Raw genomic sequence first — 27401 nt, 5'->3', positions numbered from 1 at the left:
TGTACTTTTGTAGCACAGCATTGTGAGGTAATGAAACATGCACTTTGGCGCAACCGGAACACAAGAGAACCAAAGCATTCGACATGTGTGCTACAGACGAATGTTGAAGATTAGGTGGGCTGACAAGGTAAGGAATGAGAAGATTCTGCTGATAATCTTAGAGGAAAGGAATATGTGTAAAACAGAAGAAGGAAGGGTTTATTTTAAGGCATCGGAGAATAACTTCCAGGCTACTAGAGGGAGCTGTAGAAGGCAAAAACTATAGGAGAAGACAGAGATTGTAATACATGATCCAGTAAATAGATGAGGACGTAGGTTTCAAGTGCTACTCTGAGATGAAGAGATTAGCATAGGATAGGAACTTATGGCTGGCTTCATCATATTAGTCGGAAGAATGAAGACTCAAAAAATAGTATAATATAAAATCATCTTATCGTCACAGGAGATTATTCGTCGTTTCGAAGGTTACATTCCGCTGTCCTCTCATTGTACCCAGAATTCTGTACTTGATTAGACATTTTTGTTCAGTTTTCGACGCTGTGCGGACTGTCTGCTACACGTAATTTCCGCCACGTTCGTATGGCACACAGTGAACACCAAGTACTTTTATACCAACTAGTTTTCTTTTGAAACGTCATTTCTTTAATTTTTTGCGGCGGACTGAGAACTGATCGGATACCAAATCTTCTGGATCTGTAATCCAATGAATGCCACTGGATTAACATATTAACTTTTTACATCGATTTGCTGGATACCTCAGGACCTACGTCTATTGGTGAAGGCAAATCAATTTTGTATCCTGAAAAAATAAAGAAGAAAGACGTATACAAGCCGTAATACACTAAAAATATTTGTTTCCACCATTAATTTATAGCTGACTGAAATTGTCAGTGTAGAAAAACCGCCGCGGAACCGTTGCAATGAAGTATAGTCATCCGTAAGTTCTCTGAAGTGAAGTTTATCAAAACTTTATCAGCATGTTTCTGAGCAACTGAGTTCAAATCCCGATAAATTGACTTTAAAAAATATCTCCGCCCGAACAGGCCACGAACGCTCAACGGTACAAAGAGGCCGCCGTGTCATCTTCAGCCTACAGACGTTACTGGATGCGGATATGGAGGGGCATGTGGTCAGCACATCGCTCTCCCGGCCGTATGTCAGTTTACGAGACCGGAGCCGCTCCCTCTCAATCAAGTAACTCCTCAGTTTGCCTCACATGGGCTGAGTGCACCATGCTTGGCAACAGCGCTCGGCAGACCGGATGGACACCCATCCAAGTGCTAGCCAAGCCTGACAGCGCTCCGCTTCGGTGATCTGAAGGGTACCGGTGTTACCACTAAAAGGCCGTTGGTTGTACAGCCACTAAAGCACATTAAAAGCATACAATACGCTTACACACAAGCGAACTGTCAGTAACTGTAATAATATAGTCCCCAGACAATTACTTGTTACTTGGTATCGTTCCTATTACTAATTGCAAGTAATTATAAGCTAGTTGCGTGTAAGATTTTACCGTTGAATTGCCGGCTGGGGTGGCCGAGCGATTCTAGGCGCTACAGTCTCGAACCGCGCGACCGCTACGGTCGCAGGTTCGAATCCTGCCTCAGGCATGGATGTTTTTGATGTCCTTAGGTTGGTTAGGTTTAAGCAGTTCTAAGTTCTAGGGGACTGATGACCTCAGTAGTTAAGTCCCATAGTGCTCAGAGCCATTTGAACCATTTTTTACCATTAAATTGTACATACTGAACTTGTGAACTAATTCACTTGTTTGTTAATTCCACCTCACTCCTGTGAGAAGGCAACAACAACTAAAATTAAAATTTTGATGAATTTCCCGAGTGAACACTTTAATTTATTCCCAAGAGTTACTCTTCTTATATCTGACTAAATATCGTCCACGGTGTTCGTTCTGATTCGTTCCTCCTGGTACAGTTGTCTTGATTGCGCCTGTCGATACAGGCCCGCACAGCAGAGCAGCATTCATGGTTGCCTGCATTTTGGGGACGTTTAGGCTTTGACTCAAACTGGTAGGTATACGTGTTCCTCGCTTCAATCACGTTTTTCGTTAGTCCATATTTATAGCACTACTTTTTCCTGTAGCGGATCATCGCGGCAACACACTTTGTCCATAAAATTGTTAATGCTTCATTAAAAAGGTAATGTCTTGAAAAGTAGACTGCCAATGTTTCTCGAATTTTTGCGGGAGGCTAATGAGCTATCGCTCACATACAAGTAAAAAATTCACTATTTTATGTTAGTGATTCCTTCAAAATTGAGACAAATTTGAAATTAAATTTTCTGACAATACAGAAAAAACGAATATCAAAACTGAAAGATTGAAAGCAACTTCATCTGGGCAGAAAGATTGGGAAACTCATTGTTTGTTAAATAGGTTTCCTAATTTCTACTACTCTTGTCAGTTTTGATAATTTTTCGCCACAAAATTTAATCAAGTATGAGAACTATTGTGACAGCCAAATTTAGGCCTACAAACAACTATAAAAGCCTTAATGTGCAACATATAATCTGTAATGATTCAGCATCACTTGTTTCGAAATCAGAGAATACCAATAGGATTAATTATCACCATTTAGTTTTAGTTTTCATTGCAGGTTTCGAACATGATGTGTATTAGTCTCTGTGAAAATTGCAGACGATTTTACAAGAGTATGTTCCTCCCGATGCTAGTGCCATGGGGAGGAAGCTCAGGAAACGTGTAACTTTTACTTCGTTTGTTTTCGGATCTTAACAGATTTTTTCCCAGTAATAATATTCTCGGCCGCTACATGTGTCTTGTGATACAGCACCCATGGGGATTCAGTGAGCACTTCGTTGTGATCGTCATGTGGCAAAGCAGAATACTGTGTGACGGTCAACAGTATACTTTGGTCGGTGTGCTACATCACTGATACCTACTCAGTTCTCACGAAGGCATTTTCTCCCACCCGACGATCCCTCCACTTGCTTCGACGTCACGACGATTGGATCCGAGCTGCTACTAAGTTTGAAGCCATTGTATTGAATGGTACAGGGTGATTCAAAAAGAATACCACAACTTTAGGAATTTAAAACTCTGCAACGACAAAAGGCAGAGCTAAGAACTATCTGTCGGCGAATTAAGGGAGCTATAAAGTTTCATGTAGTTGTACATTTGTTCGCTTGAGGCGCTGTTGACTAGGCGTCAGCGTCAGTTGATGCTAAGATGGCGACCGCTTAACAGAAAGCTTTTTGTATTATTGAATACGGCAGAAGTGAATCGACGATGATGAAGCAACTTTCCACACTAACGGGAAAGTCAACCGTCACAATGTCTGTATATGAGGCACTGAGAATCCGCGGGAAACAACTCACTATGAACGTGACTCGCCTAAGGTGAACGTTTTCTGTGCCATTTCAGCCAATAAAGTTTTTGGTCCCTTTTTCTTCGAAGTTGCTACTGTAACTTGACTACAGTATCTGGAGATGTTAGAGAACTGGCTGTTCCCTCAGCTCGAACAAGAAGCACAACAATTAATATTTCAGCAGGATGGAGCGCCACCACATTGGCACTTATCTGTCCGTAACTACCTGAACGTCAACTACCCGAGGCGATGGATCGGCCGCCAGGCAGCCCAGGACAGAGCACTTCATCACTGGCCTCCAAGAAGCCCTGATCTTACCCCCTGAGATATTTTCTTATGGGGGTATGTTAAGGATATGGTGTTTCGGCCACCTCTCCCAGCCACCATTGATGATTTGAAACGAGAAATAACAGCAGCTATCCAAACTGTTACGCCTGATATGCTACAGAGATGTGGAACGAGTTGGAGTATCGGGTTGATATTGCTCGAGTGTCTGGAGGGGGCCATATTGAACATTTCTGAACTTGTTTTTGAGTGAAAAAAAAAAACCTTTTTAAATAGTCTTTGTAATGATGTATAACAGAAGGTTATATTACTTTTCTTTCATGAAATACACATTTTTAAAGTTGTGGTATTCTTTTTGAATCACCCTGTATTTTAAATTGTGTACTTCAGTTTATAATAATACTCCAAAAATAACTGCTAGACCTGTTGACAGTAACAAACGGTAAAATCTGTCACGCAAGCCACTGACTGGGTTTGTTAGCCCTACTTCCCCGCGGTACTTGGAGTCCCAAGGAAATTCTTCAGTACTTGTTTGGCAGGAGGTTGAGTTGATCTGGGGCCGTACTGCAAAGACTGGAACGAAAAAATATCCAATACGGGACTGAACATGCAAGGTTCATGGTCACCAGTGGCAGTAGCTTCTGAAACGTAAGTCGAAGTTTGTTTACCTGAACGTGATCTGTTACGCCATTTTTGAGTACGCACTCGTGTTTCTTTGGCAATATTTCGTGAACATTTTGTTCTTTTTTTGGGGAGGGGGGGGGGGGGGCGGGAACGTGGGAAGGGATTCTTGGGATGGTAATCGGTCTCCTGACGCGTTTGATACAGCAAACCACTACCTCTCCCATGCCTTCCTCAGAATTTGAAGCAAGTCCAACTCGCTCACTTTAATATATTCTAATCTTTCTGTCCCTCTTCTTTTTACCCTTTATGGCTTCCTCTAAATCTATGGTAGTTATTTGCTGAGGTATTTAATCCTACAGCCCACCCCTTTGTCTTGTCAAAGCTTCAAATGGTTCAAATGGCTCTAAGCACTATGGGACTTAACATCTGAGGTCATCAGTCCCCTAGACTTAGAACTACTTAAATCTTACAAACCTAAGGACATCACACACGTCCATGCCCAAGGCAGAATTCGATCCTGCGACCGCAGCAGCAACTCGATACCGGACTGAAGAGCCTAGAACCGCTCAAACACAGCGGCCGGAGTCAAAACCCCCCACTTGTTCCATTACTCGCCGATCTGCGGAGAAACACCATATTTTTCATCTTATTAATCCACACGTTTTTGTGTGCACGTAAAAGCATTAGCTACCAAAAGAGATGGCAAAAGTTCCTGTATGTAAGTAATACAGCTGCGCGTGTATGAATTTAATTTGCACGTTACATATGGGAGAGAGGTCGTGTAAAAAGAACGTTCACGCCGTTGTGCAAGACGATCCTGCATGAGAAATTTGACATTTTTGACCATTAAAGTCGAGAATTTATTTTTGGTTGAAAACCGTAAACATTTCAAAATCGTACGGTCCAATCTCATTAATGTAAAAATTGCGTATGTTAGGCGTCAAGCCACAGTAACCACTCACAGACGACAACTGGCAACACTAGCAGTGCAGGGTACATAAAGAGTGGTTGGGGGAGGAGGTAACACGGCAGTCGTGCTCAGAATGCTTCAACGGAGCGGTTTATGTGCCGAGCAAAATATTAGATTAGATGATTATTGGTTTTCAGACCAAGGGTGGAAGCATTTCCGCCGTACTTAAAGTATACCGTGCGTGGCAAAATGGCGCCGACCAAAACCGCCGCGCGAGGCAGCTGGGGGGCAACACGGGCCAAAGATTAGAGGGGTGAACAACAGCTGCAGATATGTGTGCGGCCTAACAGATGTGCAATGGGTAGGCAACTGACTGCCCAGATGAACCAACTGGCTTCCAACAGTGGTTCCTCAAAGACCGTCCAACGAACGCTACTGCGTATGGGCCTCCGCAGGAGGCACGTGGTTCATGCTACTACGCTGACTGCTGCTCATCGGTGACAAAGACTGGAATTTTCACCTCAGACTGCAGTGTAACGTCAACCTTTTAAGATGGCGGACGGCCGTTGGCGAGTACGGCGTGAAGCGTGTGAAAGCAAACACCTCGCAAGAATTGTCGGAAGGATCGAAGCCGCAGGGGGGAACTTTACGTGGTGTTCCCTGGATGACCTTGTCATTCTGGAAGGCACGAGGGACTAACACCGGTACTCACTATCGTTGGAGACCATGTCCACACCTACAACCAGTTGGTTTTTCCTCGGCTCGATGGCATCTACCAGAACGACAATGTAACATACAGTTCGACGTGTGTGTGCGTTGTTCGAAGAGTACCAGAATGAGGTTACAGTAATCTCATAGCCACCAAACTACCTGGATTTTCTCCCAATCTGAAATCTGTGACACCACCTCGATCGAGCTGTTCGCGCCTGGTGTCTCCTACCGAGAAACCTATCACAGATGGCCACAGCACTGCAGTCGGCTTGTCTTCACATCTCTGTCGGTACCTTTCAGGACGTCACTGACTCTCTTTCTTCACGTCTCGCAGTGGTCCGCGCTGCGAAAGGTGCTTATTAATGCCTTTGAGAGGTGGTCACATTAATATGTACGGGCCGTGAAACTGTCACAGAAATAAACTCACAGACTTGGCCCTTTTCAACAACGTATTGAAACTCAGGCACTGCAATTTCATTAATCATTGCCATCGTATGTTTCAGATTATCATAGCGTGTTCGTCGGCCTTAAAATTTTAAATGGTAGGATGGTAGTCAATCAAAAAACATGTAACTATAGACCAGGTATCTGAGTTTGGAGATCCCTTTCTCTGTACAAACCACTTACATTTCGGATGACGTGGTTCACCTTTGAAGTGTGCCAGTCATGGCCCACCCTGGATATTTCATTCAAGGTACCCACCGTGACTGAAGCGCCCTCCAGTGTGCGCTACTTACACAGGTGATCGATCGGAGGCTGGCAAACTCCTCGCTGGAGACTTTAATGACAGAAACGAAAGTACAGTAAAAATCACAAATAGAGATACACAATAAAAAGGTAAAATAAAACGTAGGATGGCTCAAAAGGTATGTAACAGTTTCAGTGCGTTATGGCACACAAACTAATGAAAATAACCATACCGTCTCTGGTTTAAGGGACAGAATAGTTCACAAAGTTCAGTTTATGTTTGTTCTAGGTTATTGTGGCTTAAGCATAATGACAACTGGTCAAGAAAAGGCTAATTGTGTATGATAGTTTATTCAGACTGAAGGAGAGAGAGCATGTCAACCTTATCAATGATTTAATGAACCGAATCATTGCTGTCATTGTGCCACAGTTGATGTGAATATGTTGCGCCGAGTGTCGATAGAGGTTCAGTACAAACTGGATGCTGAGCGTGTTCATAGTGATTGGATGACACAAAAACTTTGTGAGATATTTGTCTCGTAAGCCAAACATGCTCCGAATATCGTAATTAGTTTGGGTGCTATAACTCATTAAAGTTTTACCTTACCTTTCGAGTAACCCTTTATAAAGACAGCTGTGTACAACATAAACGTAAATTACAAGACGTACAAAGCAAACACACAATAAACAAAGAAATACAAAACACAAAGTACAAATTAATGTAGTTTCAGATACGCAGATGCAAAACACAAGCACGAATAATTAAAAGTCCAGAAACACAGATACAAGATAATAACACGAATAGGGGTCCAACCACACAGATATGAAACACTAACACAAAAATACATAGATCACGATACAGACTAATTACAACTGGGAAACACTTAGACAAATGCAGACATTGATACAAAAACGTTACCTGAATATGAGAAGCACAAAAACATTTGGTAAGTGTTCAAATAAACTGCAGTTATGGCGTCGAAACATCCTACCGTAACGTCTGTGGTTCCAGCAGCCTCTGCAGTAAATATTCTGCAACTATGGAGACGCCATCCTCTAAGCAGCTAAGAGTTAGTGCCGGCAGAACGTAGTTTGACTTCACGCGTATCTGCAATGACGACTCCTTCCTTTGTCTCTCCTCTGCCTGCAAACTAATAACGCCTCCGCGACGTCAACAGAATCTTTCGATAAAGCGCTCCTCACTTCCTGCTTGCAGCTGCGCCTCTTCTTCCTGTTCCCAGAGAAGCCCTAGCGCTTCGTCATTTACAGATGTGCTACAATGCCAGTCATGGTTTCCGTGGAAATGGCTCTAGGCTTCACACCTTCAGCGATTGTGGTATCGTCCAAAGGTCTTGGTGCAACAAAAATGTCGGCACCTCGCATCGATACCACTGAAGTTAACGTGCTTCGCTGCTATCCGTAACGATGAATGGGAGGCGCTGGGAAAACACGCCCCCTCTCGCCGCTCCGTAGCGCTATGCACGGAGGCCGATATCACAGACAAAGATATACTCTGTGCTGACATACCGCCGAGCACACATCCGATCTAGCAGGTAACATAGTCAACATCGTCTAATTAGGACACATTTGTTACTCATGTTTTAGATTGAACTGTCGTTTTGAACTTTGTGGATTTTGTACTTCAAGAGAAGTTTTTAGTAAATGTCTGCACCAAGTGATTCTTTAATATTCACCCAGCTGTAAAAATTCAGCACGTTCCTGCGGCAATGGCGTCTATAAAGTTAAATAAATATTTCTATCATTGTTGTGATGAAATTAAGTAATACTTCATATGTAGTAGTTCCGATACAAATTTACCACAACAATCAGAGAATCCAGAGTTAAACAGGACGATTGTAGTTTCGTCAGATCATAACACTTATAGCATATTATTCGCAAATTGGCATCCAAACAACATGTCAAATGGTCGTTCACTGGCCTTACTTGTGCTGTAAACTTTGATACATCATTCGTCATATGGTTACCACGCAAGGCACTGACGCCTACTTCAATGCACGTTTCGGTTTCTTCGTGTTGTCTCCAGTTTGCTTGCATTACGTTTCATCGTTTGTAACAAGAAGCAGCGCATGAATGTCATTGTGTTTTTCTGGATTTGCTCTAAGAAATTTCGAAGAGACAGCGCACTGGGTTCTCTTCCGAAGAAAAGCGCACAGTCGCTTCCACTCTCTCTGTAGTTGGCGAATACCTGACAACTCACCACAGCAGGCGGCATTCCACTTCATACAAATTGTTGTCAGTTCTGTAGCGATTTTCATGACTAGGATACGGTCGTCTCACAATGCGCAATTTCTGCTTTGTTCATTGCACTTACCTTGACTATAATCTTTTACACAATCTATTACACTGTAAGCAATAACTAGGGTGTATTTGCACTTGCTTTCAAAAACGCCAAGTCCGTTGCTAAATAATCGGAGCTATTACATATTGGCATCTACAGCACTTAGGAACTGCACGTAAGGCTGAATTTGGCCAGTTGTCCAAACTTAACAACGTAAATACAAAGTCATTATGAATAACTGGAATGATTTCACTGATCTTCTGTAGCTGTATCAATTGAAGTATTGTTACAGGATTTTGCACACACATAGAGAAACTCAGAAAGTGTTTTTTCAAAGTGTTCCGTATATGAGCCCTCCCACATACTGATTCTGCAGATGACAAGTCGATAAAGAAGTTATTCCCATGATCTGCCCAGTATGTTCCTATCAATCTGTCGATGCGAACTTGCGGTTCTGGTAGTTTTGTTGGCGGAGGAGGCGTCAACGCTAAATCTTTAACGTAAACCCAGACAAGAGAATTGCGTAGGACTAGGTCAGGAGAGCATGAAGGCCAAGAGAAGAACTGCTGACCATCTACACTACCGCGACCATTGATTTCTCATTTTTCCGTTTAAGAATTGACGAACATCCTTATTGTGGAGCACCATCCTGTTCGTAGATGAAGCCCACACTGTCGGTCTTCAGTTGTGCCATGGACCTGTTCTCCAGCATGTCCAGATACATGTGTCCCCCAACGATCTTTTCACAAATGAAAAAACGGACTGCACAGAACACGTTAATTTTTGGTAAATCACGTGTGTGCTGCACGATAGCGTGGGGATTCTCTGTCTCCCAAATTCGCCGTTCGTCGTGTCATTCAGAAGAAAATGATGTTTCATTACTGAAGATTAATATCTCGCAAGACCCATCCTCTTCCATAAGCAGCTGCAACTGTGCCGAACATTTAAAACGTCTGAATTAGTCATCGGGACTCAGGATTTGCTGCATTTGCAAGCGACAAGGCTTCGTCTACAGTCGTTTCCTTAATACCTTCCGAACGCTTGGTTGTTGTATCTACAGCTCTCTGCTTCTGTGGCTACAATTGAAACTCATCCGCACGTGGTCAACGGTTTCTCCACCCACTGTAGGCCTATCAGTTCATTTTTCCCTTGCAGAGGCACCCTGAAGCATTAAACTGCGCCTACTATGGCCGAATTGAGTTGGTCGTTGGTGGATCTTTGTTGAACTTTGTCCTGAAGTGTTGTTGCACTGTTACGGCAGAGTGATGAGAATACGTTTGAAATACAGCATGGTCCTTCTCGGAGCCTGTCGCCATCTTGCCTAACTGCTCACTGTTGCGCTCCCGTGGCAGAAATCTGAAGTGCTGATTCAGCAGCACAAAACTTTCTGAGTTTCTCTACATGAGCTTTCAGTTTTGTGACAATATGTCAATTAATGTAACTACAGTTAATTTTTGAAATAACTTAAATAATTTACAATAATTCACAATACGTGTAAACAACGGTCGGTTTGGAACCGTTACACTTTCCTGGAACCATTAAATTGTCTTTGAGTTACTTAATATTTCTGATTTCTGGGACTTGTCAATGTATGGGTATTGTAATATGCTATCCATCTCTATGAAGGAATATTTAGTAGACCTCTCTGCTGATGCAGGCGTTTCATCTCTCTGTAGACTTCGTGTGTGTTAAGTGGTCGAACTTCTAGTGATAATTGTTCAATTATATTGACGATCCTGCTCCCGTAACTGGAACTTAAGACCGGCTTCTACGTGACTACGCTATTTTCTCTTTTACACATTATAAGTGCCAAAAATGTTTTGAATCACCTAATTTTCGTATATATGAAGATAGAAACTATTCTCGAAAGAACAGATACTATTGACGACCGTGAAGCTTCTATAGAATAAACGATAATTAACTGAACCCTCAACTGCCGCCAGGTGCTGTTGATGTACCTCAATGGGGACAGCTGAAAATGTGTCACCTTTGTGAGGGCGAGTAATGAGTGGATGGGTAAAATATCTATTAGGTACATTACGTGTGTAGGAAGTGGTCAGTTGGGAATATGGGTCTCACGGGAAGCGTGCAAGGAATAAGTTCCTGCAGTCGCGCTTTTCTTCTGTGTCCTCGGTGGCTCAGATGCATAGAGCGTCTGCGATGTAAGAAGGAGATTCCTGGTTCGAGTACGTAAAGGTTGTCACCGTGGCTACAATGTGCTACGCATAGAGTCCGTTGCCTTCACGGGCAGCAACAAGAATACAACCAGTACGATGTTCTTGCGGCCAGCATTGTTTAGATTAGATTAGATTAGATTAATACTTGTTCCATAGATCATGAATACGACACTTCGTAATGATGTGGAACGTGTCAGGTTAATGAAAGATGTCTGTACAAGATATTACATTACACAAAATATTGCATGACACTAATGCTTAAGTTAGGTTTTTTCCCTCCCTTAATTTATATCTAAAAATTCAGCCAATGAGTAGAAGGAACTGTCATCTAGAAATTCTTTTAATTTATCAGCTGTTGTATTAACATTACATGAACTACTTATTTCAACTTTCTGTATTCTTCCAGTTAAGTATGAATTAAACCATTTGTGCACTGCCCTCCTCAAACCATAATGATTTAGCTTATCTAAAAGAATTCCATGATTTAGTTACCCATGGATCGAAAGGATTGGTGAACTAGATGCAAAACATACATTCAGCAGAGTTGCTGGGAGACGATGACCAGAATCCGTCCTACAAAGATGCTAAGGAGATTTGACTGTGTCCCTAAAAGCAAGTTAGATTACTTGTTTTGATATCGCCCACTTTAAATTCAACGCTAAAGTCCAGCAGTGATTTGAGAACAACGCGCGGAAAATATGAAATCTGGGACAAATTTATAGTAGAAATTTAGAAAAAGTTTGGCGTCAACCAGCATCAGGTCATCACAGCCATAGAATAACCGAACAACGGAGTCCAAACAAAGGGGGGCGTCACAGTCGTAAACTCAATATTGATGCTACTGACAAAGTTTCGTAGCCTATGACTGACCTGGAAGATTATGTCTGTCAAGCACATTCTTACAGAATGTCACCATACAAGAGTAGTTCATCAGGTGATACTGGCACACAGGCTTTCACATCGCGAATACAACTAATAAGAGGAGGTAGACAAAAGACCTCTGCTCTGAGCACGTGCAAAACGCTGTCAATTTTCTTTTGGGTAAACTTCAATCTGTGTCTTCCTCTACAGCTTTCACCTCCTACGGTTTCCTCTTGTACCGTGGAAACTATTCTCTGATGTCTTTCTTCTTATTAGGATTCTCCACGTGTTCCGTTCCTCGTTTCCTCACATAATTTTCATCATCTGTTTATAGTAACGCATTTTAAAGGCTTCGATTCTCTTCTTGTACGACAGTCCATGATATATTTCCAAAGACCGCTTGTTCCAATCGTACAGTCTCAGATATTTCTAAATAATTTCGATATTTGACACTACTCAGCTTTTCTAAACGTCTGAACTGGAATCGATGTTAATACACTATTAACTGTAATTCAGCACGGAACAGCAGCTTAGAGATTATTATATCGACGTTTTAGAATTAGCTGTGATCTCCTTTGTAATAGCACTATAATGTGAAAGTATCTTACTCTGATCCAGGGGCTAACTGCCTTTAATCGTGGATTTCAAAGTATAATTCCATGCGTCTTCTGTAGCCAAAGCACTTATTGGGATTTCAGTAGTCTTTCACGACTTTAAAGATATCAGGTTGTCGATCATGAAGCTATCATGAAGCTTTTCAAAAAGTTCAAATGTCCAAATGTATGCGAAATCTTATGGGACTTAACTGCTATGGTCATCGGTCCCTAGGCATACACGCTACTTAACCTAAATTATCCTAAGGACAAACACACGCCCATACCCGAGGGAGGACTTGAACCTCCGCCGGGACCTTTTCAAAAAGTGAAAGGTATTTTAATATTGTTCACTGTTCTGTGGTTTAGTCCATTCTTCACCCTAATTGGTTTCCAGCATAAAAAATTAAAATGATCAATACATGAATAATGAGGCAGAAGCAGCGAACGAAAATATTACAAGGATTGATGTAACAATCAATCAGAAACATCAAGAAATCGTCAGTGCAACCTTAGTTCTTATGAGGGCAAGATGGGAGGACTTAGACCCGGAGCATGGCATTAATGAAGATTAGTTTACATTATGTTGGTACACCTAATCAAGTTGACCAGTTTAGCTCTAATTAAGTGTTGTGGCCGTCTCATACACGTAGAAGTAAAATGGTTTGGCGTCTCAGATGCTTCCTGTAGGCTATGTACATGGAAGACAGTAATCCAACATTAGTCTGAGTGTAGTAACCCAATAGCTACAGTGAGTGGCCGTATTTTATTGTCTTCGAATAATTCAATATAGATTCTGAGTGTCCAATATTGAATAGCCCAATTAAACAGATGGAGCAACTACTTAATCTTACGTCATATTAATCTAAGACACAGTGCTATATGGTTGGATAATGGGTCCTTCAGAAATGTCCCTCTACCTATGTGTGTGTATAAAGGTGAAGGTGGGCTTTCGTGGCCAGGGAGAGTGCAATGATCACTGCAGAATTTTGCCCCGAACAGTGCTGGCGCCTGCCAAGAATTCGTCATACTACCTCTAAGACACACGTCAATGGGTTTAACAGAGCAAGTTTGTTCCGTTATTTAAAGAAAATCTGATTTCCAATCGTCTGATATAAGGGAAGTCTTTTATATTATTCGTGTTACCGCACTTAAACATAGAGTAACACTTTTAAAATAAGGCTTGCAAATGCAGTTCCTTGTTGTGTCTTTCGTTTTGAATGTTCCATCTGCGAACCGTTAATGCCGACATGGTATCTGATCAGGAAAAGTGGACACTCTACTCATTTTACCGCAGTAAGAGTGAGTCACTTCATTACAGCACGCATACTACTACGGACAGACTTCTAAATCCTTTGGCATACAAAGCTTCCTTCCACCATTCAGGGCCTTAGTAACAACTTTCTGTTATATATGAAGTAATAAAAAAGCCAACTGAAAGAGGTCCGCTGCAGCCACCTGGTTAGCTTTTACATACTAGTCCACCAAGATGCCTAGAAAGTGGGTCCAGGAATCATAGCAAGAAACATGGATCCTCTTACGACGGAAAATACGACTGAGGCGGAAAAGAATGTAGCAGCAAAGCAGTTTCATGCTTTATTTAGTACACTGGAAACGAGAGTACGAGGAAAAAAACAGAAATGCAATTGCTGTAAAGGGATTATGGGAAGCTTTTTATGTTCATTAAAAAAACAAGGACAAGAAATCTACGATTATGCTTTTGAACCAGAAAAGTGATTTTAAGATTTACAGTGCACGATATATGCAGATTAACACTCCAGTCAGCAAAATGCAACACAATACCACTTAGTTAGTCGGAGATGACAGGAAAAGATAGCACACTAATATTTGTCTTAGCAAGCCTACTTCAACGGCTAGAGGGGTAGGTTTTAATAAAGTCATTCCACACCGCTTTTTTGATATAATTAAAACAGTGCAAGAAAAGCATCCTCTTCGTCATATTTATAAGGGGAATGAAAACATTGACAGTACAGTCAGAAAATAGGGTAGTGTTCGTACAAGAAGGAAAACGCCAGTGGCATTACGTAAGTCGAAAAACGGTTGCTGTTCATTTTCGGGGTATTTTTGTCCACTCTGCCAATATCACCTCGTTACGTTTGGAGAAGTGGTCCTTTGTAAGAGTCCTTATGAGTGGATACGATTCGACGTGAATTTGTGGCAGGATAACGGAGAAGGAAAAGAGCCACCTACAGTTACTTCCATCAGGATGGAGCAGCTCCCACACAGCCAGCCGAATCTTGGGGTATATTTAAAGAATCTTTAGAATTGTTAGCAGAGGTCAGTCTGGTCGTGGTCCCAGCTGGCCACCCAGGTCACGTGATGTGACAGTGGGCGCTTACTTTGTTTGGAGAGCCCTGAAGTATAAGATGTATCGCAGCAAACGTCATGAACTGCAGCAGGACATAGGATGAGACTGCCGCAATTCCAGCAGCCCAGCTTCGAATCACCATCAGCAACATGCTGACTCGTCCCAAAAGGGCTGGACACTTTTAACATGTGCTATAGTAAGTTTAGTACTTTGTTTCCATTCCTCTTCTGTGTTTCTTCGTACCTTGGAACTCCGTTCTTCAGGCTACTTTTAATTGCCCTACCTTGTATACAGGATGAGTCACTAACCATTGCCCGCCCGGTTGGGCGTGCGGTCTAACGCACTGCTTTCTGGGCGGGAAGGACCGCATGAACCCCTGCACGAATCCGCCAGGAGGATTTGTGTCGAGGTCCGGTGAACCGCCCAGTCTGTGGATGGTTTTTAGGCGGTTTTCCATCTGCCTCGGTGAATGCGGGCTGGTTCCCCTTATTCCGCTTCAGATACACTATGTCGGCGATTGCTGCGCAAACAATTTCTCCACGTACGCGTACACCACCATTACTCTACCCCTCAAACATAGGGATTACACTCGTCTGGTGTGAGACGTTCTCTGGGGGGTCCACCGGGGGCCGAACCGCACAATAACCCTGGGTTCGGTGTGGGGCGGCGGAGGGGTGAAGTGGACTGCGGTAGTCGTCGTGGGGTTGTGGACCACTGCGGCTCTGGCGAGGACGGAGCCTCTCCATCGTTTCTAGGTCCCCGGTTAACATACAATACAATACACTAACTATTGCCACATAGACTAACTCTGAAAGTATGATAGTAGCTGAAAAGTTTCTGGTACAAATGTTGATTTTTTTTTTATATGGGCTGCTATAGGTTGGAGCTTACGTTATGATAGAGGCTATCGAGACGAATCCAATGATGTGTAACAGTAAGGTCAATGAAGGTCAGCAAAGGTCAAAAAGGTGGCATGAACGTCCATTTACAGAAGGTGTTTGAAGTGATGACAATTGGTAGCAGTGCAGTGCTGAAATCTTATCATGGATTGAGTCGTATTCCTAATCACTTCGGAACATGCCGAAGTTCATGCTCTGATAATTCTCCTTCGTATATGGTGCAAATAGTAAATATTCGCCGAACACGGCATGTCCATCTAACATGCCATTGACATTCGACGGTTTCTCAATACAACTCTAATATAAGGGTTAAGACTAGTATAGTCGAATAAAGCGAATGTGAGTGACATCTTCTTTGGAAGAACAAGTCGATACGTTTCTCATTTACGGAGAATACCAACGAAATTCAGTGAGAGCTAGAGACTCATACACTGGAAGATGTCCTCAACGTCCTCACCCTACACGTCGTACATTCAAATATGTGTATGATAATTTGAGAACAACTGGATCTTTAACTCATCGGAAACACATCCGGCAAAGGAAAATTACGAACGAGGAAACGGAAACTGATACTCTTGCCACTGTGGTTCCAGTTCCTTGTGATACTTCACGTCAAATCAGAAAGGACTCTGGCATCAAGTAGTGTTGTTTGTGTTTTGTATCGTCATAAATATCATCCTTACCTTATCAGTCTCCACCAAGAATTAACTGGTACGGATTGTATGCGTCGCACTGAATTCTGCCGATGGGCTCAACTTCAGATCCAGAGGTATGACGAATTTATTAATTTGATTTTATTTACTGACAAGGCTACATTCACGAACCATGGAAATGTAAATTTGCATAACAGGCATTATTGGGAAACTGAAAATCCATGTTGGCCATGCTGGTCGGTGAATGTATAGTGTGGGATTCTGGAGGAGAGAATTATAGGCCCCTATTTCATCGAAGGAAATCTTAATAGTAGATAGTACACCATATTACTGCAAGAAACATTAGGTCTTTTATTGGAAGAAATACCTTTAGGAACAAGGAAAAGAACGTGGCCGGCCGAAGTGGTCGTGCGGTTCTAGCGCTGCAGTCCGGAACCGCGGGACTGCTACGGTCGCAGGTTCGAATCCTGCCTCGGGCATGGATGTTTGTGATGTCCTTAGGTTAGTTAGGTTTAAGTAGTTCAAAGTTATAGGGGACTGATGACCTAAGCTGTTAAGTCCCATAGTGCTCAGAGCCATTTGAACCTTTTTTTTTCTTGAAAAGAAAGTGGTGTCAACACGATGGGTGTCGGGCATATTTTTGGCTGATGGCTAGAAATGAGTTGCAGAACCAATTCCTAAATCATTGGATTGGACGCAGAGGAGATGTGTCGTGGCCGGCTCGTTCGCCAGACTTGAGGCCTCTGGATTTTTTCTAGTGAGTATTCGTAAAAGACATTGTTTATAAATGCGTTCCAACTACACCCGAAGACAAACGAGAGAGAATTTTCAGAGCATGTTCTTCGATAAGCGCCGATATGATAAGGAATACCAATCAATCCATGATAAGATTGATACCAATGGTCATCACTTCGAACATCTTCTGTAGATGGACGTTCATGCCAACTTTTTGACCTTCGTTAACCTTCAAAGACTTTACTGTTACACATCAATGGATTCGTCTGGATAGCCGATATCAGAAAATAAGTACCAAACTATAGTATCCCATTTAAATAAACACAGTTGACCGCCATATCTCTGACACGACCCCACATACCAACAAAAAAAAAAAACGTCGTATTATGGCCCCTGTTGTCCTACGCAACAATTGTCCCCCAAAATTTTCAGCTCCTATCATACTTTTGGAGTTATTGTAGGTGGCAACAGTTAGTGACTCACTCTGTGTATAGAACCTGATGTACCTAATTTGTACGTATATCAAGCGGAAAAGGAAAGATTACTTGTGACTTAGTACTACTTAGATGTCAGATGTATATTCAGTAATACACATCAAATTTTTGCTGAAGAACACATACAGTGGGACTACATGTGTAAACTCCACAAACGACGAAGATAAAGTACAGTATTAAGAGGAAAATATAGTATTCGGTCCTGTTTCGGAGAAATTAGATACCGTATTGTAAATTGGTTCTTTGCACTGTACAAACAATAAGGATGCAGTATTAGAGAGAAAATACATTATTTTGAACTTGATTCTGCTTGATAGAAATAAAATAATTTGACTTGTTTCAGTTTTCGTGCATTAAGCTTATACATCTCATTTTCCATGCTTATTAATGAAGTTAGAGTGTTTTCACAACAACGTTTGGTATTGATGTAACACCTGCACACATCGATTGCACTTAATACACCACTCAGTTTAGGCGTTCCAAATTCCACCCGTCATCTGCATCTGTGTCATTTGAAACTGGTCCACCTTCTCGATCCTCACCGAGTTGTTTTCCTCATCCTACTGTTCCTCAGGCATGGTGAATTATCACTAAAATGTACAAAACTGTCGAAATCTGAATCCCCCAGTAGAACTAGCTCAATACCAGACATGACTGCACCATGAGCGGCAGTCTCTACCAGTAAGGGATCAGCTTTAAGGAAACAGTTGTTTATTGTGGAGAATGAAACTAACTGCCAGCCAGTCGAAATAAAATTCGTGGCTTGTAGTAAGTTCGTGGAGAGATTTTCGTTACCTGTCTCAGTCAGTGCTATCAAAAGTTGAACCAGTTTTTTTCATATTGCACTCTGAAATTTGCAGTTATGTCCAAATCAAGAGGCTGTTGAATACTGGTACAGTTTGTAGGGAAAATTTCCTCTCGAACATATCCCAAAACTAGAAGATGTGGATCTGCTGCACATCGCTCCATAAGAGGGATTCTCTTATGTTTCCTTTTCATTCTAATGTCCAATTTTTTAAACTACTGTTGCATTAAAATCATATTCATCCTAGAATTTTCATTTATTTAGGAAACCGTAGTTTTTGTCTTTACACTTGAAATAACTAGGAGTCTTGGATTTTCATATCACAATTAGAGAAAATTTGTCAGATCTGTCTCAGTTCGTGGGGAGAAGAACAGGCCGCGCATTTTACTTTTCTTCCTTCAATCGCTTGAGTCACCCTCTTCAGCTAAAATTTGACTAGCAGGCAGACTGCAGAACGGACCGACATCGTCACAGCTGTAGTTGTTTTGAGGTTGATAATCTCATACGATACCTATCAGAACCTCGTAAATCCATTGTTGCACTGTGACGTCGTCCAAATCTTTCGATTCGCCGGAAATTGTTCTCCCTGTGATTCCATGACGATCTTTAAATCCCTGTAACCATTCCCGTCTGATGTTCATACTTCCAGCTAAATCTACTGCCTTCACTTTCAGTATCTCGCCACTGATCGGTCGGGTGTCTTTGTCCCTTGTCTCCACGGCGATGTCGCTCGCTGTACTGGCAAGCGTCAACAAAGTTAAGGAAAATGTCACGGGGCTTCTTTTCAAACAACAATACTCATTACAGCTAGTCAAAACTTAGTTTATTTCATCGGAATTTGTTACTTACAACATTTAAATACGTAAAAATGCGTTACGTATATGTAAGATTTAATAAACATGTTTTTAACTTATATTTTACCAGAGCCGCAAAGCTTTATGTCTAAGAATTACGCAGAAACGAGTTACGTAGGAATCGGCTTTAATCAGCCAAAAAATTATGGTCACTTAACTACTAGTCGTATGTTCTCCACCTTTGGCACGGATAACGGAGGTGACACGTCGTGGCATGGAAGCAATGAGGCCTTGGTAGGTCGCTAGAGGGAGTTGGCACCACATCTGCACACACAAGTCACCTAATTCCCGTAAATTCCGGAGAGGTGGGCGATGAGCTCTGGAACAATTTTCAGTCACGTCCCAGAAGTGTTTGATCGGGCTCAGATCTAGCCAATTTGGTGCCAACAGATCAATTGGAAGCCACCACTGTGTTCCTTGAACCACTCCATCACAATCCTGGTCAAGTGGCATGAGGCATTATCTTTCTGAAAAATGGCACTGACTTCGGGACCCATGATCGTCATGAAGGAGTGTACATTGTCGGCAACCAGCGTACGAAACTTCTTGGGCTTCATGGTGCCTATCATGAGCTACACTCAATCCATGATTGAACACGTGAATGTTCCCCAGAGCATAATGGAGCCGCCACCAGTTTGTCTCCGCCCTGTCTGGATGATGGAGCAGGTATCGGGATTCATCAGACCATGCAAGGATCCAGTGCCAACCGTTACACGCCCATTTCAGTCATAGTTACCGATGTCATGGTGTTAACATTGGAACATTAATGGGTCATCGGCTGCAGAGGCCCATCGTTAGGAATGTTCGGTGTACCATGTGTTCAGACACACTTGTATTATACCCAGCATTAAAGTCTGTTGTTAGTTCCACCATAGTTCGCCGCCTGTCCTGTTTTACCCGCCTGTCAAGCCTATGATGTATGACGTCTGTAATGAGTGGTGGCCACCCAACCCTTCGACGTCTGGATATCGTTCCACTTTGGTTTCGCTAACTGTGAAGACACTCACCACACCATTCCTCGAACATTTCCCGAAATGCTCGTTCCGATTCTCTGGGCCATCACAATCTGTCCTGGGTCAAACCCAGATAGATTGCGCGACTTTCCCATTCTACACACGAACATCACTCTCAATGGTATTACATGCATCGTGAATGTGTCTGACTAACAGTCATTCCCTACCAGGTGACTCTGCTATCGCCTGGACGGGTGTAAATCGATAGAAGGTCGTTGTCATGTATATACAGTAGAGTCCCGTTAATCCGTACTAATTGGGACATGACCTTGTTCGGATTGCCGATTTGTTCGGACTAGGCGGAATTACACTGACGAATTTCTGGAATGAAGTATATCAAGCAGGTAAGTGGATACACCATGTTAACAAATGGGAACAAGTGTGGGAACAATGGCTCATTCTCACTTCCTGCCCTTGTTATTGTGCACTGTTGAGACCTTTGTAGTGTCTGACGTCAGTGCACTGCCAGTTGGCTCGCAAAGCGCTTGGTTATGTTAGTTACCGATCGCTGGCACGCGTAACGGTTGTACTGTATTCGTTCACGTGTAGCCATGAGTAAACGGAAACATACAACGTTAACTCTCAAACAAAAACTGAATGCTTTGAAGTAGATAGACAAAGGTGAGAATGTATCTAAACTGTCAACGGAACTGGGGTTTGGTAAAGCAACCATTTGTGATTGTAAGAAGAACCGAGTGCAGCTTGAACAGCCCTGTGCAACGTCTGCGGGATAAACATTCGAAATTCGGCAGACTTTGAAACAGTCTCAGTACGATAAAGTGGATGAAGCTCTTTTCTTTGGTTTAAGCAAAGGGGAACTCCTATGAGTGGAGCACTGGTTCAGGAGAAGGCTGTTTACCTGAACAAGTTAATGAATGGTGATGAGTATTTCAGTGCGAGTACGGGTTGGATGGACAGATTAAAAAAAACATCATGGAATCCGTCAGCTAAGAATTACTGGGGAGAAACTCTCCCCAACAAATTTATAACGTTGACGAGACTGGCATTAATTTTAGGGCGTTGCCAACAAAATGCCTGGCATCAAAAGGAGAAGACCGTGCTCCTGGTTTTAAAATGTGCAGCAACGTTGGTAGTAGTCACAAGCTGCCTTCAATGCTGATCGGCAAATCTCCCAGGCCCAGAGCTTAAAACTGTAACTTTAAGTCCCTGCCCATATATTATCGCACCAGGAAAAGCATGGGTTGATGGTAAGCTGTTCAAAGAATGGTTTCACTGCCAGTTTGTCCCTTCTGTTTGATGGTTTTCTGAGGAAAATAATTTGTCCCCCTGTGCAATACTTTTGACTGATAACGCGCCATCTCACCCCAGCACTGAGAAATTAGGTGATGTAGAAATTGTGGCGAAGTTTTCGCCGCCGAATGTTACACCACTGCTACAGCCGATGGAGTAGGGCGTACTGCAAACATTAAAACTGATTTGCAGAAAACAATTTTTAAGAATGCTGGTCCAAGATGATAGAATTCCTTTAGTGGATGTTGGTTATTGGGTCGCTGAGGCATGGCAGAATATTTCAGAAAATATTCAGAGAAAATCGAGGAGAAAACTGTGGACATCTCTTGACTTTCAGGAAACATAGTTGAAAATGAAAAGGAAAGTCTACTACAAATGATACAGACAACCTCTGAACATGAAGAAACTAGTGAAGGTGAGTAGATGAGTGAATGGATGCGGATGGGGCATGTGTGGAGAACCTTACTGACGCTGATTTAGTTGATGCTGTGACTCAAGACCAGGAATAAGTGGACTGCCGTGACAGAAGTGACAAGGAGCGTAAAAGCGACATAGGAGAGCTGGTGCCACACAGTGACGCAGCAGAAGACCTTGCCCTACGTTATATGGAGCAATAGCCCACTGCTACCCTGCTTATTTGATGTTTATGGCACGATGGCGCAACTATGATTCATTACGCCAAAAAACAATGACTGAGTTTTTGTCATCTAAAAGATAGGGATCAAATGTCCGCTGTATTTTAGTAAGTTTGACAGCTTTTCTTTCATTGTTATGCATTATTCAAAACTAGTCTTTTCTTGCCAACTTTTCTAATACATGTTTAATGTACTGTGTAAATGAAAAAAGTGTGTACGTACAGCAGTTTGACGCACAGTTTTCCAAACTTAGACTAGCGTTTTTTTATGTTATGATTATCGGGGTTCAGATTAGCAGGACTCTGCTGTATATATATATTCTTCATGTGATGGTCTAGTGAATGTATTAGATCGGTTATTATAACGTGTACAATTTTTATTGTAAAAACTGCATCAGGTAACAAGACTGCTGGCTTAGTTTATAGCAGCAATAAATAATAAAGGTCCTAAAATCTGCCATAAACGAAGGAAATGGTTTTTAAAAGAAAAGAAACAACCACACTGCCCGATCAAGAGAGCTTTTCACGCTATCCTCGTATGTTACAATATATCAATCGAAATACTTGGAACTCCATTTCCGCGCGACCGCTACGGTCGAAGGTTCGAATCCTGCCTCGGGCATGATATGTGTGATGTCCTTAGGTTAGTTAGGTTTAAGTAGTTCTAAGTTCTAGGGGACTGATGACCTCAGACGTTAAGTCCCTTAGTGTTCAGAGCGATTTGAACCATTTGAACTCCATTTCCTGACATTTCGTCTTGCTTTTCGGTGGTTCTTGTTATCGGTGTTGCTGCATTGTTTGTTGCACTGAGGAGATTCCTCGTGTTCTTTATCACAGGTTCTTGTTGTTTCTGCGTTGTGTGTTGCAGTGAGAAGATTAGTGCTGACGGATAAGCGTGCATGTGCGGTCGCTTGCGTTCCACGGTAAATGCCACAGACTGACAGCCGCTTAGGCGAGACGTCAACGACTTGCAGACGAAATTAAACCTGTCTGCGAGCCACCGGGCAAACTGTGCAGTGATATTAAAAGAGCACGGTTCAACAAGTAAGTCATTCAGAGTGACTTACCACTACCTGCTCTTCGTATTAAAAACAAATACTGAATGTACCAAATATTAAGCTCTTACTGAAGTTCATAACTATAAGACGCTTAGTGAAGATCGTCAGAGTATGGGCAGTTGTCGTTAACTGACAAAGAAACGTAGAGATCTCTCATTGTGAGAACATGGGTAAACTGGTAACTGAACGGCAACTATTCTGCTCGAGAGGAGGACGTATTAACTTTCAATACCTAAAAAATGATCCAGTGACAAATAAATCGCAGTATCCTGGCAAATTGAAAAAACGTGGTCGTCAGATTCAGTTTCATCTCGCATATTTATTAAGCCAGTAACCGAGGATTACTGGCAGTGACATTGGTCAGAGCAAAGTGTTTAGAAATGTCAATATACAATGAGCAGTCAATAACAACGCGAAGGCACTGGAATACAAGACGGTCGTCGGTTGCTGAAGCCTAAGCAGTGCATTTTGTCTCCGGAAAGTCCCCCTAGAAGTGGGTTCCAGAAGTCCCACATCCAATTCGGTAACGCTCCGACTCTGAGTAGGCGACATGACGGCTATTCATAATCGTAGTGTAATTTTTTTTGTTCAGCCTATGAATACTTTTTTCTCTTATGGACAGTTGCGCCATTCACAAGATGACTCAGCTGCCGTAGTGGCCTAGTTGACACCACACTTTAATTATGTGCGACAACAGTTTTTGTGTGTATTTTTTGTTGATGCCATTATGGCTTTATTAAGTTAGGACTAGTTTTGAAATAGATCTGATTGCGAACTTGTAACCGGACGGAAAAAAGACTTATGATCATAGAATAAAATGGAAAAAAAAAATTTTCTTCACTTTTGGAATCATTGTTTTCGTTGCAGTTTATAAAACTTGTTGTCCTCCTGCTTTGCAATTTCCGCTTGTGGATAAGTTGTTTCTGCGAAATTGTACGTTCCCTCTATATTAGTTGACACTGAAATGAAATGAGACAAAAGAGAGAAAATCTTTGCAGGTGTCAACGATCCGAAGAGTAAATATAAAAAAAAGGCCATAGTAAATGAAGTTAAAATGGTGCACAAAATAAAATGAGTTTTGAAAAGTCTTTTTTGTGTGCTGTAGAGGTACACAAATAGTGAGTCACATGCTTGCGAGATATCGTTGCTAAGTTGGAAAGCGCAAAAGAAGTTGTTACGCACTGTGTTGTGCTTATAGCTTGGAAAAATGCCGCAACTTTGCTAGCTTAAAGTGGTGAATGAAACACAATGTACCAGTAATATTTAACCTCCCTTACGCTATCAGCCTTCCTTTTCTCTTCCATGAGATGCGACAGAAGAACGTTCGTCTTCACACCTTATTCTGCCGCAAATTATTCCTTACTTTACCGCTATGGCGATTACATTATATCTGAGAAATAGTGCTACGTTACTAGGCTCGTCTGGGAGCGTCCTGCCATAAAACTGGAAGCGTAAGCCACTGTGAAGTCTTGTAATGATCTGTAGCTGATTATAAAAATGTAACCCTTTGCTGAAACTTTTCATTTCCTTCTACTTGATAAGTGTCACAACCAATAAGACCACAAAGAAATTAGAGGCTACAGGATCTGCTCCATGGAGCTCGAACACTTTCAAACAAGTGGAGCCTCGCCGGAGAATTGCTGCTCCGGAGGCATGGGTACTGGGAGCATCAGATTGGACAGGTGATAAAAAGGCAAGAGGTTGAGACTGAAAGCTAGGGAGAGAACCCAAAAATCGCTTATCTGCCTTATACTGGTCAAATATCGGGATAGATTGGTAGACTCCCAAGGAAACATAGCATCCAGTGTATTTCTTAAAGATAGTTTTTCGTCAATACTTTTTTTGGCGTGAATCTGAGTGAAACGTCTTATTTTCTAATCCAGATTATCGATGACATAAAAAAACTGTATCTTTTTGCCTAACAGTATGTGTTACAGTAAATTTGAATGCGTTGAGTGTCAGTAGCAAATATTTGCTTCAGCTAGTGACCACACACTGGTATTCTTGTGTTTCGAATCAAGTTTATAACAATATTTCCAAGCTGTATACATGTGCGTCACCCATGAATAGTTCCAAACAGTTCCCGACGTTAATACTTGAGAATGACAATTACTTGAATGGGAACGTATAAGCAGAGGAAACCTCATAGGAACTATGGGAAAGTAATACCTCCTGGAGTTTCATAAACGTAAATCTGCATATTAATAGATTATGCTAGGTTTGCACAGGAATACACTAGAAAATACAGATGAAAGTAATAGAAGTGCCACGCTTTCCGTGATCATAGTGTAGTATCGAAGAGACTGATTGAGTAATTTACGGCAAAGAGGCAAACGGAGGAGTATCTCCACGCACCAATTTGCGAAATGAAGAAATTCGATATGTGTTTTCCGGGCATATCAAGTACCTGACTCTTAAATTGTGGATCCCTCTGTCTTTCATTTGCTTTTAAGCTTATTTTTATAATGCTTCGTTGAGGACTCATGTGGCCGCTCCAGCTCCGCCACGAGTGTAGAGGAAACGTCGGGAATCGATTCGCCGCGTCACGCTTTAAATGCGCTCTTGAGCTGTCGACGTAAATATCTCTAATTTGAGACGGAGAGCCCGTTATTCTTAATCTGTCATATGACGTCAGAGCTAATTATGAACGCAACATCCTTCAGCAGCGGCTAACGCGCTTAGCTAGCGAGACTGATGATCTCATCCACAAACGAAATTTTGCGGCTATAGCAACGAAAGGTCTACAAAGGGAGCCCACTTACGACTGTTGCTCAAGACTGCAGTAAAATTGAGGAAAGTTTATTTTAAGGAACGCCAATAGCACAGTCTAGTGATCTGTGAAGAGGATGTGCAGTCACTAATCGATCCGCTTAGTAAACGTGGACAACGTAAGTTGGTGATGAAATCGTAACATTTCGTCCGAAAAAACTGACAATTCATAGTTAACTTCCTATGTTCGTATTTTCCAAAAGAAACCAATACGAACAGACTCGTAACCTGACAAAGTAAGCATTTTTCTGTTGTCTGAATATAGTCCAGAAATAAAAAGTGAATTGTTACTCTTATTGCTGACTTTGTTATGAAAATCTTGTACAATCTACGCAAGAAGATAGGGATCAACTTTAAAACTTTTCTTCCTATTCTAGAGGATTCTAAGGTACGTAATGTGACTGTAAGAAACTGGGGTGACCATTCAAGAGCTCCAGAAGTCTTAGGTTGTAAATGGAACCATACTACAGATATAAAATCACAAAAATAGAGAAATTCGAAGTCTAACGACTTGGTGTGTGACATTATATTACTACTGCGGAGACAAAAAGTTAGTGGTGCCAGGAAAATATTCATTTTCATCAAATAAGAAAAGAAATCAAATTAAAGGAGAATAGTGAGTCTGAGAACGAAAGAACACACCGTAACGGCCAATATGTAATAACTTCATACCAAGTATGTCAGAAAATCTTCTATGAAGTTTGAATTAATTATGAGACCCTGTAAATTTTTCTCTTGTTGACATGAGTATTTACCGTCATTTTGCCTATTTATTCATCTCACAAAAAACATGTACTTGCCAATTATCTTTCCTTTCTACCTCCACCAAAGAAACAAACAGCTATTAGAAAGACGAAAATCATACAGAAAAGGATGTACACGATTTTCAGAAATATGATACATTCAACGTTCCTCTCCCCGTTTACGTTAAGATGTGTCTGTCCTGGAAGGAAGAGTACGCGTCTACAGTATAGAAAAGACTACTTCCATGATGAGTTCGTTCCCACTACAGTCAACCACTGAAAACTTCGGTACAGATCAGAATACACGTTAATTAGTAACGCTGACTGCTGATATCCGACAGTAGATACGAAATTTTTTTTTTTTAAAGGAATGTTGTTGTTAGTACTTGTCACTCATCAAACTGAGCTCAGACAAAACAAATGCTTGTACTTCGCAGACATTGTTTGGTAGGAAATGGATCATGACAGTGACTACGAACTGAAGTATACTCATTATCAGCACCTGACAGAGTTTGAAAGTGACGTCATTGTAGACCTCCATTTGGCGGGCCAGTCCCATTTTGCAGTATAGAGATATCTTAGGCATTCGGGTGTGACAAAGGCCCGATGTTGGACAGCGTGGAAACATGAGAACAAGCATACCGGTCTTTATGGCTCCAGTCGACCCAATATTACC

The sequence above is a fragment of the Schistocerca gregaria genome, chromosome 4, assembly GCF_023897955.1.
Source record: "Schistocerca gregaria isolate iqSchGreg1 chromosome 4, iqSchGreg1.2, whole genome shotgun sequence".
In the NCBI taxonomy this organism is placed as follows: domain Eukaryota; kingdom Metazoa; phylum Arthropoda; class Insecta; order Orthoptera; family Acrididae; genus Schistocerca; species Schistocerca gregaria.
This window is presented reverse-complemented; position numbering follows the sequence as displayed.